The 12,973-nt window shown below is 47.8% G+C and overlaps 1 protein-coding gene across 1 annotated transcript in view; it reads right to left on the bottom strand.

Moving 5' to 3' along the window:
- CFDP1 (craniofacial development protein 1) overlaps positions 1-12,973 on the bottom strand; it is a 60,975-nt gene that overhangs the window by 6,337 nt on the left and 41,665 nt on the right. The gene's annotated exons all lie outside the window — the stretch shown is intronic.

Below are 12,973 nucleotides of genomic sequence, written 5' to 3'. Positions count from 1 at the left end.
ACTTTTAGGTTCTGGTTCCTGGTTCTTATTCTAAATCCAAGAACACTTTGGTCTCCAGGCAAGTCTCATTAGTGACGTACTTGTACACCACTAATGAACTTACATTTGAATTATTTTTATGCAAACAGATAGAGTTCCTTATGCCTCTCATTGAAATGCATTTTGCCCCAGCCTATACATCACTTAAAATGTTTTGTCCCTCTGCTTACATTTCAGTGCTCTTTGAAGATGGGAGCACAGAACTGCCTGTAACTCCCACCCTTCTCCTGATTTGTTTCTGTCCAAGCATCATTTAAATAATCCTGTTAGGTGCACACTGAGTCCCAGTGCACGTGCACTGTGATCCCATACCATCTCCTGGGTCCCTCTTTGGCAGGAAGACCACTTTGGTCTTTCATCCCTTGTTCTTAGAGGAGTGATATCCCACCCATGCAGCGGGGCCCCCCAATCTCCCCTTTACGCTGGGAAATGCACACACAGGGGCTCAGGTCAGCCAAGCTGCCCTCTAAGGAAGACAATTCTCAGGGATAGGAACCCGTAAAACAAACTTGTATTGACCCTTCTCAACCCCCCCCCAGGAATGGGGGGCAAACAGCATCCCATTGAACTCGTGTTTACACACATTCCAGAGATAACTTCAGGTCTGCAGGGCCTTTGCCTCTGCAAGAAGCCAGAGAGGAAATTACTCTCGTTCCTGAGAGATGAAGGAATTTGGGAAAGGGGGCCCAAGGAAGGCAGCCAGGTGAGCATGGCAAATTGCTCTCAGTGCTCCATCAGTGCTCTCTGAGCACGCTCCTGCCCAGGGGTAGCCGTTCTTGGGAACGTATCCAAAGTTGTCCTTATCGGATCATTAGCATGGTTTATGCTTCCGTAATTTGCAAGCCTCTAAAGGAAAATAATTCTCCAGTTTATATGGAATTAAATCAAAGAAAATGACAACTCTGTAAGCCTCAGCCAGAAGACTCTCAATGAAAGAATGGCTGGCTAGAGTCACTTGGGGTTGCAGCTTCCTGACACAGATATATTTGGGATTAAGGACATCTTGGCAAGCTCCACAGCAACTGGACAAGGCTGCCTGCCCCTCCTCAATACCAGTCAGAGGAGCAGAAATGTCCTAGGATCTGGCCCTCTTATTTCCTTCAGTCCCTGCCCATGGCTGGAGCACAGCCCAACAGCCAGCAGTTGTTCACTCTGTGGGGACAGGGAACAAGCTGGATGCTCTTTGATTCGCCTTTATCCCTGAACATCTCATCAAGATGTCTACAGCCCTTCACACCATGATCACACAATAAAACCTTGATTCTTGCTCAGCCTCCAATTCTCCCTTACTTTCCAAGGCATGATGGGTCCAGGTATCCTTATCTGCAGGTAGCAGGGAAGTGGTGTAAGGGGACAAAATGGGCAAAGATGTTCTCAGCAGAAAAAAAAATGGAGTGGACTACACAAGCCTGGATCAACCACCAAACCCAGTATCAGATGTGTGTTCAAGATGTGAGGGAGTCAGAGAAAAGGAGATATGACAAAGAATAAGGATGAACCAAATAAAATATTGGGCAAGCTCCCCTGTGGAATTCCCTGCTGTGCAGCTACCTGGAAAGCAGAGCCCAGTGGTTGTGCACAGCAGTTCCTTAACTGCACTGGGAGGCCTTAAAGATGTGCTATGGCTGATCCAGCTGGCAAAGCTCCTCTGCCCCAAGCCTGGCAGGCAGAAGGCATTTAAATTAACACAAGGTATTCAATGACACAGTTCTCTGAATACACTTAACTTCCCAGACACACTTGGGCTTAAGATTTTCCTAGCTTTGAAGAGGGAAAAGCAGGGATGTAGAAATGGAGGGTGTTGTCCCTTGCCCCTAGATTTCTCCTGAATGTTTTTTTGGGGCAAAAAACTCCAATGACCTAAGAGCCATCTCACCTATCCAAAGACACCCACAGCCCATCTGCACCACTGACCTTTCCATGGGTGGAAGTCCAGAGTCTCTGTCACTTGAAATACAGACAGGTCTGACTGCAAAGGACACAGCCCACACCTGGTAAAATCCCACTGAAAGTTCTGGGATCTTTCCTGGGTGTTAGAGAAATCTCTGCCCTGCAGAGTGACAAGCAGGCTCAGAGGCAGGCTCACACATGCCTAGGCTGATCCTTTTTGGCTGAACCTCGGTCAGCTGCTGGCAGGGAAGGGCTGAGTTGGGACAGGGGCCAGTCAGCCAAGCTGGGCTGCTGAACATGTCTCTGCATGAAACACAGACTGGGACCTGCTGACAGGTTACTGCTGTCCCCAAACCACAGTGGAGGATAGATGGGAGGGAAGGGAACCAAAGGCAAGATGGTTCATGGCCAGAGATGGAAGAAGAGGTGGTGCTGGCTTCAGAGAGCAGGAGCTGCAAATGAGATGAGAGCTGCTTATGATGTATCTTCTCTTCCATGGCAAATTCTGGCATAAATTAATAACATCTGGATGCACACATCCATCTGTAATGGGGCTCAAGGCCTCTGTATGTCCTCTTGGCCATGGATCTCAGGAATATTGTTTAAAACATATAATTCACTCCTTCCCTGAAGCTACAGAGTCTGGGCTATGATATGGACCTCCATCAAGGGCATCCAGATAATCACAAGAATACTCACAAGTCGATAGTTTATTTAAGGCAAGAGAATATGACAGAAAAGGGCTGGCTATGTTGCACCCATGTGTTGATGACTGCTCCAGAAATATTATCAATATCCAATATCAATCCCATGCTGGAAACTGGCTCTGGGCTGGATAACCTGGTTCTGCTCCTGTCTGGACAATTCTGTGCTGCTGCAGCAGGACCAAGCCTGGGCCAGGCACAGGCTGAAGGACATGTTTGAGTCTGCTGCTGAGTCTTCATTCCACGCTGAGCCTTTTATCACCCTGAATAAATCCAGCAAACCTGGGGGTGGGAATTCCTACACTTGTGCCAAAATGAAGTAAATGAGAAACATTAAAGTCCAATTAAAAACTTGCTTGGCCTTAACTGCCTCATCTGTTTAAAAAGCAAGTAAAGGGGCCTGATTAATTGCATTCAGTGCCAACAAGAGGAATTATTACCCTTTTTGTACTCATTAAGGGTATCTGCTGTGGCATCTTTAATCACTAAGGCATTTAAAAGAGAGAAAGTAATTTGCTAAGACATAATGGATCCCAGGGATGAGGATCAGGACAGTCGCCTATTTAGGACACAAAGACATGCTCTGAATTTTCACAATTAAAAAGCACAGCCAAAGTCTGCCCCTGAACCAGAAAAAAAAAAAAAAAAAAAAAAAAAAAAAAAAAAAAAAAAAAAAAAAGGTGCTGGGGAGCTCTGCCTTGGTGGGGGGATTCCCCTGCCCCATCTAATGTTGTCAGGACAAGGACTGTACCTTTACATCATCTGGCATGGTTGTACACAGGGACAAGCAGCAACCCATGGGCTCCCTTGCTGTCCCACTACAGGGGGACATGCTCTGTCTCCCTGTCCTTAACAGTTATGCTTCCCCCATCTTGGTGCAAGGCTGCAGCCGACCAGGGGCTTGGAAAATTGCTGCTATAGCAGTGATAAAGTGTCACTGCCACATGTAATCCCTGATGTCTTGCAACATGCTCAGCAGTGTCTGGGAAATGTATGCCTGTTTAATGGAGGTGGACTTCATCATAAGCTTTAGAAAATGATCTTCCAGCAATTGGGAACCTGGCTACAAAGGTCTCCTGGTGCATCCCACCTACCAAAGCAGGATGAGTTCCTCTCCCACCCACTCAGAGATGGGTGCTCTGAAGGTCTCCTGACACCAATCCCACACACACTGAGGTTTCAGTACTACATCAGCCTTTCACTTATGTAACTCTTCCCCAATGACTAAATTTCCTTGCTCAGCCTATGACTCGATATCTTCTTCCTGGTAGCTACTAAGAACAGATCACTCCCTCACTTCTTGCAGCAGCCTTTTATGTCTTTGAAAGCTTTTCATATTTACCCCCCCTCCAGCTTGCTCCTTCCTAGACTAAACAATCCCAAGTCCTTTCAAGCTTTTCTCATTCCTCATGGTTTCCAGCCCTCTGACCACTTTCACCACTCTCCATGGACTCAGCTATTGGCCCATATATTCCTCAAAATGCAGCATCCAAAACAGGAATAGCATGAGTGATGGATTCAGCAGCACTGGGAGCCGGGGAATGCTTCAGATGCCTGGGGAAGCACGAAGCTCCTTACACAGCCCCCTGTGACGTGTGCCTTCTTCACAACCATGTGACAGCAGTGACTCATGTTGAACCTGTGATTCACTGAGATATCTGTCTGCTCCACTGCTGCTAAGCCACTTTCTTCCTCCACCCATGCAGAACATTCCTGCTATCTAGAGGCAGAGCTCTGTGCTGCTCCTCCTGCTTGCCCTCACACTTTCCTTGACACAGTGCATCTCAGATGTCTTTGCAAATCAGCCTCTCCTATCCACAACAGCCATGCTGCAGCTGTGGGAGAGGAATGCTAAGTAAAGCATCTCCTGTGAAATACCTCTGGAGACTGTTTAACAGCTGAACCAGCACCAGTTGGCCTAAGAAGATCAAGGTGACTGGCCAGAAGCAGGCAGGAATCAGCAAGATCAGGCTGCAGGAGCTGACAGATTACGTCCAACACCAAAGAACAAACTGAGCCCAAAGGACACTTACCAAAATGTTAGCCAAGGAGCCAGCAGTGTTCCCAGCTTTAGCCTGACCTCCGCCACTGGGAATCACAAACCCTCTGCTGCTCTGTTTCTGCTGGCTCCACAGACCCTGTGCTGCTTCTCCATCTGCCTTGCAGTACCCTCCTTGCTGTGGGTAACAACTTCTGTAGCAGGAAGGCCCTACTTCTGTCATCTATCAGTACCTTAAAGAAGGGCTCAATTTGTAAAAACAAAATGCTGAACATGAAAAGGGGTATTACTGATTCTTAGCTAACACTTCAATGCTCCCTCACCCCTCTTGTTATGTCACATTTTGGGGAAACAGTGTGAGCAAACACACAGAAGAGCATACTCACTAATGTATGCAAATCACAAATGAGTTGCTTGTTTTTCCCCCACTAATGAAAACCAGCCCCCTGAGCCCCAATTAAACAGTGGCAAATAACCTGTTCTGCCAATGAGGATTTTGTGACAAAGCAGCTGCTGCAAGACTTCGAGCAAGAAGAGTATTTTTTTAAATTATGCTGATTCCATGAAGGCATCCCACACTCTTTGCAGCTGTGGGGTAGAGGAAACAAGATAACAGAGTGGGGCAACTTCTCTGGCCTGATTGCAGGGTTTTGCACCTCCCAGAACAGACAATTTAGTGCTGGACACTCCATCATATTCCAGCACCCATCCAAAACATCTGGTGATTCTCCATGAGGCTGTGCAGAGCAATCTTTCCTTCTTTCCTTCTGCAGAAATAAATGTGGACTCACAGAGATGACATGACTTCATCAGTAGGAAATTCTACAAGACCAGGAAAGCTCCTGTGCCTTCTGCCCCAGCCCTTGGAAACAGATTACCGGAGATCACCTTTACCAATTACCATTTAAAAAGGCAGGTTACACCTACAACTTATAAAAATCCACTTTCAAGCAAGGTTCAGAACTTGGATGGATAGTTTTTGTTGTGTGTTAGATGAAACTACTGCAAGGGCAAGTGTATTTATGATGTCTGGCAGAAGAGGGCAAGCAGGAGGCATCTATTCCCAGATCTCCATTCCCAGATCTCCAGCATGGCTGAATGGCTTTCCAATGGCTTCAAGCAGAAGAACTCAACTCAAACACACACTACAACACAAACCACTTCTCTGCTGGCTCCCTGCAGTGCTGAGCAGCATGTCAGATCACTCCATCAGGACAGGGTGCTGGTAAGTAGATGTCACCAAGTGCAGAAAGATGGCATCTCAGGCCCCAAAGCCCCTAAAGCACCATCCTGACCCCCCAACCCTGGCTCTCCCACTGTCCCTCTCCTTCCTCCCCTCCCTTGCTCACTGGAACTTGCGCTATTTCCTTGCAGCAGAGCAATGGCAGATCTGTTCCTGTCACCCCAAGTGCTTTGATGGCAGAGATTCAGGTGAGAAACTTGCCCACTCAGCAAAGAGAGGATTTTGGACATTGTAGTATCTCTTCCTTCCACGATTTTCTGTAAAGCTGAATAGTTTCATTAAGTGCAGGAAATGGTTCTCATGCAAACTAACCACAGCTGGGCAACTGATGCAGCCAGTAAATACTTTCATTTCAATAAAGTGGAAGATTCCTGCCCAGAGCACCATGCCCTGCTGTCCTTCCTTCTGCGTGCAAGGGTAGGAGAGACACTGCATGAAAGGGATGCGTGCAGAGACCTGGCTGGTGCCCATGTGCCAGCTCTGCTGTTCATTCCCAGACCACCTTCCTCAAGAGAGGAGTCAAAATGCTGGCAGGGAACAAGAGGGGCAAGTCAGGAAGGCAAGTGCAGTTCCATCTGCTCCTTAAAGTCAGGATGGTCTGGCTGGATGGGGTAGACAGCAGCACGACAGTGCCTGGTATTGCCAGCTTGCATAAACCTTCCCCAGAATGATATAACAGGTCTTGCTCTTCACCTAAAAGTGACCAGCTCTTCTCACCTCTAACACCACATAATCAGCCAAGGACAAGAAGTCTTCCAGGAAAAACCCAGCTGCATTTCTACTTTCTCTTCCTGCCCCTACTTGGCATTGTTTCCCAAACAAGCTCTAGGGTGGATGCAGAGAGCAACCTGGCTTGTTCTCAGCTCTGCCTGTCACAACAGGTATTTAAAAAAGCAAACAAGAAAGCCTCTTTAACACCAAACAAACAAACACTGAAGTCCCAGGTGGAAAAAACCAGAAAGCAAGGAAGAAATGAAGATAAAAGCAGGCTGGATGATGCTGGAAGGTTGGCAATGATCCTGGTTGGAAGGCACTGCCCAAGGCAGGCTGGCAGGGAGAGGACTGATGAATTCCCACCATCCAGCCAGGGTGGCACAGCCCAAGGAACTCACTGCCAACCCAGTGGTGCCTGTCCATATGCTCCACTTGCTGAGCTGGGTAGCAGGTACCCAGCATTTACACCCTAATCACCCACAAACTGAGCCAAAGAACCTGCCTGAAGTGCTCTGGAGTAGTGGGGGTTTCTGATGCAGGGCTGTATCTCTGTGTGAGGCTCTGGGCATAGTGGGGGTTTCTGATGCAAGGATGTATCTTTGTGTGAGGCTCGTCGAACTTCTGCACTCTGAAGAGCACCACGGATCAAGGCACTGTGGAAAAGCAGCCAGGGTTGGGACAAAACCCACTGAGTGCTGCTACAGGGTGCAGCAGAGCAGGCAGCTGTGTCCAAAGGCAGCAAGAGATGCACGTGCAGTGGGAAAAAGGGAATTACCCTGCCTGTGATCCTGCCAGCAGACCAAAACTTCTGCTGCATGAAGGGCTTCGCTAACAGGAGTCAGCTCCTGGTGAAAATGCTCTGACCACACACCTGCAAAATGAGCATGGTCTGACTGCAGCAGACCAAGTACTTATAAGGAACAAGGAAATGGGAGTTTTAACTCGAGTTGATAGTGTGAGTTAACTTTTCTCAGGCTTTTGTTCAGGCTTGCCAACCCAGGCTAACCCCAAACTGCTTTGTCATCGCTGGTTTTGCAATCTGGAGAACTAAGCTGAGCCCCAGATCCTTTCTGATCTCTAATGTCACCCCATACTCCCAGAGACCTCAGACAGCCTCGTGGTGGACACCCCTGCATGAACAGTGATGTTCACAGCTTCTTTCTACTCCTAGAAGTCTTTGACACTGGCTCCATTGAGCCAAGGAGGTAATCCCTGAGGAGGATCACAACTAAAGCACACTAGTGTTCAAATAGCAATGTGACAGACAGACAGACAGAAGAGGAGGTCTAACTCTCCAGAAGGGAGAGTGATGGCTCTCCTTCCCACAGCCAGGTTCTATGTTGAAAAGCATAAGATGGGGATAAAAGGCACCATGAGGCAAGGACAGGCAGAGCACTCCATCCCAGCAATCGAAGCCTGGATGAGATGATGCATTTTCCATCAGCGTGGGGACGCCAGGGCAGATGTGACAATAAAAGCCCACGTGATGTTGCCCTAGTGAGGGCTGCTGCAGGCAGCAGCACAGCTTGCCATGGGCACAGTTGATTCTGGATGTATTTGTGTCTAAATATAGTCAGTGGGGGAACAAAGATTTGTCACAGGGGAAAAAACCGTGTCACTCCCAATTCCCAGCAACAGCAGCAAGCATTGCCTGACAAAGGGCAATGCTCCAGTATTCCAGGTTTATTGCTGGATTTGTTATTAATCCAGCACGGTGAGTTTAGGAGTGACTTTAGAAGTTGTGTAATGCTACTCTAGCAGAGTGCACCTCACCTTGAGGAGGGAAGTAAGTGTCATGGAATCAGCTTTTAAACAGCAAAACTGACACAGCAGCTGGTGAAGGGGCTTGCAGAGAACCATGACATGGGCTGCCAGCAGATACTAGTCAGTGACTTCCTTTCTAGTGCACTCTCCAAGATACAGAAATACAGAAATACTTCATCCTATCTTCATGTCATGGACTGTACTGGATAGCTCTTTCCAAAGTGCAAAGCTGGAAAAAGAGATCTAAGAGTTTCCTTGCTCCAAAAGAGGACAGCATCTTATTTTCCAGTCCACTTCCCAAACTGGGGGATAACCCAGGTGTAAATATACATAATACTGAACACATGAATACAGTTATTCCAGGAATAAAACCAGCGTTGAGTCTCCATACCCACTAAGAGGCAAAGTTGCTGAGCAGGGAAGAGATGGGATGTTCTAGCTCAGGAATGTCAGAGAGCAGCAGCAATATTACAGCTCTGTCAGAGCTGGCCTTTCCTCAGGCAGGTTCCATTCTGTGGCATCTAGGTCTGCATCCACTTCTCTGGAGGGCCTGGAGTCTCACTTTACAGGCTCTGGAGGACGTGCTCATCAAAAAACACATCAGTTCTTGGGGAGCTGACTGGCTCAGGCAGAGCCCCTGACCCACAGGTTCCCTTATCGGCAGGAAGGGCTCATTAGGGATAGGACCAGGGTTTCCTGCTCAGGACCAAACTCTTTGTGAAGGGACTGCTGCCATGGAGAACCCACTTCCTAACAGCCAGAGGAAGCAAAATATTTCCCTTGGGTCTTTGAGATGAAGTTGCTATGGGGTGGATATCAACAAAGTAAAGTTGCACTTGTGGAGCTGGGCAGCGCTCAGCCACACACAGGCTGTTACTGCAGGATAAAGGTACCCCCAGCACCATCCTTGCCTGCCCCAGAGCCAGGGACAATTCAGAGCAGCATAAGGCCCTCTCTGTACCAGTGGAACTGCAGCTGCCCTCTGGGCTGTACTGGCAGAACTATTTTAGCAAAAACAAAATCTCGCACCCTCCTAATCAGTATGACATTGTGTGGAGCCCAGGCTCGCTCTGGCTCCCCTCCAGCCTGGAGCACAGACAGAGGCTGTTTCAGCAGCAGGCCAGTCAATTCTATTACAATATCTGGGCATGGAGTTCAACGGGAGCTTAACTGAAAGAGCTGTAGCATTGAAATGCCTTCTGATGCTATGAAGACGTTAAGGACTCCGGCATTAACCAGCACTAACCAGCCCTGCGTGATGCTCGCCTGGCGGGTAAGGACCTGCAACTTGGGCTTGGTCTGCAGCCAAAGCTACACCCCTGTTACACACAGCACTGCAGCTGCAGCCAAGTGCTGATGGAGCTGCCCCTTCCCAGCTGGAAGCTGCAGTCACTCCTCATGAGAGCTCTCCTCCACCCAGGGCATCCACGTAATACAAACCAGACCTGTTCCTGCCACTGAAGGACTGCATACATGAACCAGAACTCCCAAACTGTTCCCACATGGATTAAATTGAATTTGCAAAGCACTGCTTGTAGTCATTAATTTTACTGAAAAAATTTCAGCCATGTTCTTCATGTATATTTTACAATCCTTTAAAATTCATCAAATGTTTAGGGATAATAAATGTGTCAGTGTCAGATGGAATTTGTTACACCAGCACAGAATCAGTGTTCCTACCCCATTCCAAGGTGGTGGGTTACATTTAATTTTGTATCTAAGAGCTGCCCCTGAGCAAGAAATGCCTCTAATAACGTTCTAAGAGTCCACACTGTGTGGGAAATGTGCAGGGGTCGGGGAGGAAGGGGTCCTGCTTCTGCCATTCTTACTTCTGACCCAATGGACAGAAATCAGCAGAAATGCACACATATTCAATTTGCTACTGTTCTTTTACTCCTGTGTGGTTGTGAGGCATCTCACACAACAGCAGCTAAGAGCAAAAAATAAAAGTGAGAGGGCAGGATGTGTTTGGTACTCAGGCCCAACACGTTGATGACTCGAAAGCTGTCAGAAGTTGCTGCAGGTGGTGTCTGTGGCACAGAGCACACTTGCTGGGCTCCAGCCTGGGTCACAACTGAAGTATTTTAGAGTAACACCCTGCATTACGCCCATATTTAGCCATGCAAATAAGAGTGACTTGACTTTCTAACACTTGCAGCTCTGACTGATTTCACTCGGTTCTGCCGAGACCTTTCAAAGAAAAGAGTAACGAGCTCAACTCTGGGCTGGGATCAAGCACAGGCCATTTTCATCTAAAAAGACATTTGTTTGAGAACACTCATAGCTGCTAGAACCAACAGCACTGAAGTTATTTCACCATGCAACCTTAAAAATGTTGACAGCTTTGTCTGCAAAACGAAATGGATTAACTGGTGACCAATTCTTAAAAAAAGAATAGTTAGAAAAAAAATGCTGGCAAACGGAGAAGTTCTTCCTCTCTTCAGAGGCTCACTCCTTCCTTCTTTGTCGCCTAACAGCAGATCTTTTGTTCAAGACTTCAGCTGCAAGCAGCCCCGAGGTACACAGGGAATGTCTTGGTTATGACAAACTCTGCACACTGGTGCGCAGCCTCGGTTTGAATTGGCAGAGAAACCCCTCCAAATCAGGCCTAAGAAGTCCTGCTAATGGAATTGTTCCAGTGCTAAAGGGATTTCAGAGTGAATGAGTGTGGATGGCAGAGCAGCTGGTGTGACTCCCAGGTTGCTCTTTACAGTGCAGTGTGCCATGCAAGGAGGATCCAACACCCCAACCACCCTTGAGAAAACAACCCCCAGTGTCCCCCCAGCACTGCAGAGTCCCTGTGTCTGTCCCTGTGGCTCCTAGACAGCCTTAGTGTTTAGTCCTGGTTGGCTTCCCACTGTATCAGATCAATGCCAGGCTTTGATCAAAGTGAGGTGAGAATGGCAGGACAGAGGCAGGGAGGGACCCCCTCCTAGCCCAGCAATTAATCTGACAGCTTTAAGAATAGATCTGATTAAAACAAATACACTGCCTTCCACTGGTAAATATTCACAAAGCTCAGCAGCCTAGGAGAGGGGAAAGCTCCCAGGAAATTAAGTGAGGGTGAAGGAGAATCAGGGCTGCATAGCACAAATGCATCACTACAACAAGCAAGGAGCTAGAGCCCAGTGGAGTGGCTGCTTTGCAGTGCTGTGCAAGTTAACCAACAGCATAAATAAAATCTGTTATCTTATCCAGTGCAAAGCCTGGCCTGGCAGCATGTGGGACTTTGGGGGACCATAAATGTTTGGGCACTACTACAAGCAGTCATAAAATATAAATGAGGGTTTGACCACATTTAATTGCTTTTGGGAAGGGTAATATCACTGGGGCATCCATCACAATTACCTTCTCCTGTTCCAGCCCAGATTAAGAGTCTGCCCAATGATCCAGATCAAAAAGGGTATTTTGGGGGTAAGGAAAGAAGAGAAATATCTTAAAAGCTTTAAAGATGTTTGCTATATAAAACATGATGTCCAGCCAGGAGAGAGCAGACAACAGAAAGTTAGCTGATGAAAGGATGTGCTCTTCTTCTCAACAAGAACTTTCTCTGTTGATTCAACAACTGTCTAAGGCTGCAGGAAAGCTTAGTAATGAACCAGAGGACAGTGCAGACAGCCCAAAATGTATGTAAGATGAAAAACTAAGATTACGCTCTATTTTCTTCCAGGGCTTGACTGAAGTGTTTTAAATGTCTGAGGCTGGCAAAGCCACCTCCCAGTGCCTTTTGGCTTTGGCAGCACACACTTAAGAAGAACTGCCCTTCCTCTTCCCAGGGACCCACCTCACTGGGAATAGATTTCAAGTCTCTAGAGGAAGAAAATGGAAACAGCTGACTTCTTCCAACCACAAGATCAGTTGTCACCTTCCAGCTGGAGGCAGGCAGAGGGGTAAGCACAAGGCTTTCCTCCCACCCACATGAAGCTGCAGGCTCCCAAACAGATTTTGCAGCTAACATCCACCTACCAAAATCTGCTCAGAAAGCCAAAGCTCTTCTTGAACATGAGGACTGCATGGCAAGGCTCCCACTACCTCCAGCAGCCTCGTGCAGAGGGGCTGGCAGGGCCAGGGCTTTCATGACACATCATCTCTGGAATTCACTGCTGAGTGTCCCACAGCCTCTGCTTGGTATAATGCCAGAGCTGTTTCTCAAATCCTTTGTGGCCTACCAGCTGTCGAGGGTGAACCAGCAAGGCAGACATCCACCCAGAAAGGAGACAAGACCAGTGGACTGCTGATGAATAAACACACTAATGCTTCAAAAAACTCATTTCACTCTTGGTTGGAGGGAACAGGTTCAGCTCCTGGCTGTCCTACAGGAGCCTGCATGATCCCAAGAAGGCCTTTAGTCCCCTTGTAGCAAAACTTTTGTCTCAGGAGGCAGAGAGCCATGCAGCAGCACTGAGCAAGGCAGGCAGGTTGCCAGCTGAGGACTCAAACTCCTTCAGGGAACTGTAACAGTTACGTGGTAAATGCATTAACCATGGGAACAGCTTCCCAAAGGATGTGGTGGATCCCAAATTGTAAGTCTTTCCATTGTGAGTGGATGCCTCTTTCAGAAATGCAGGCTGTAGTTCAACCACAAGTGCTCACAAGGAGCTCTCAGGAAAATGCCACGAC

Source organism: Serinus canaria, chromosome 11 (genome assembly GCF_022539315.1).
Source record: "Serinus canaria isolate serCan28SL12 chromosome 11, serCan2020, whole genome shotgun sequence".
NCBI lineage: Eukaryota > Metazoa > Chordata > Aves > Passeriformes > Fringillidae > Serinus > Serinus canaria.
The sequence above is the reverse complement of the archived record's forward strand: the minus strand, read 5'-3'. Positions and strand labels throughout refer to the sequence as shown.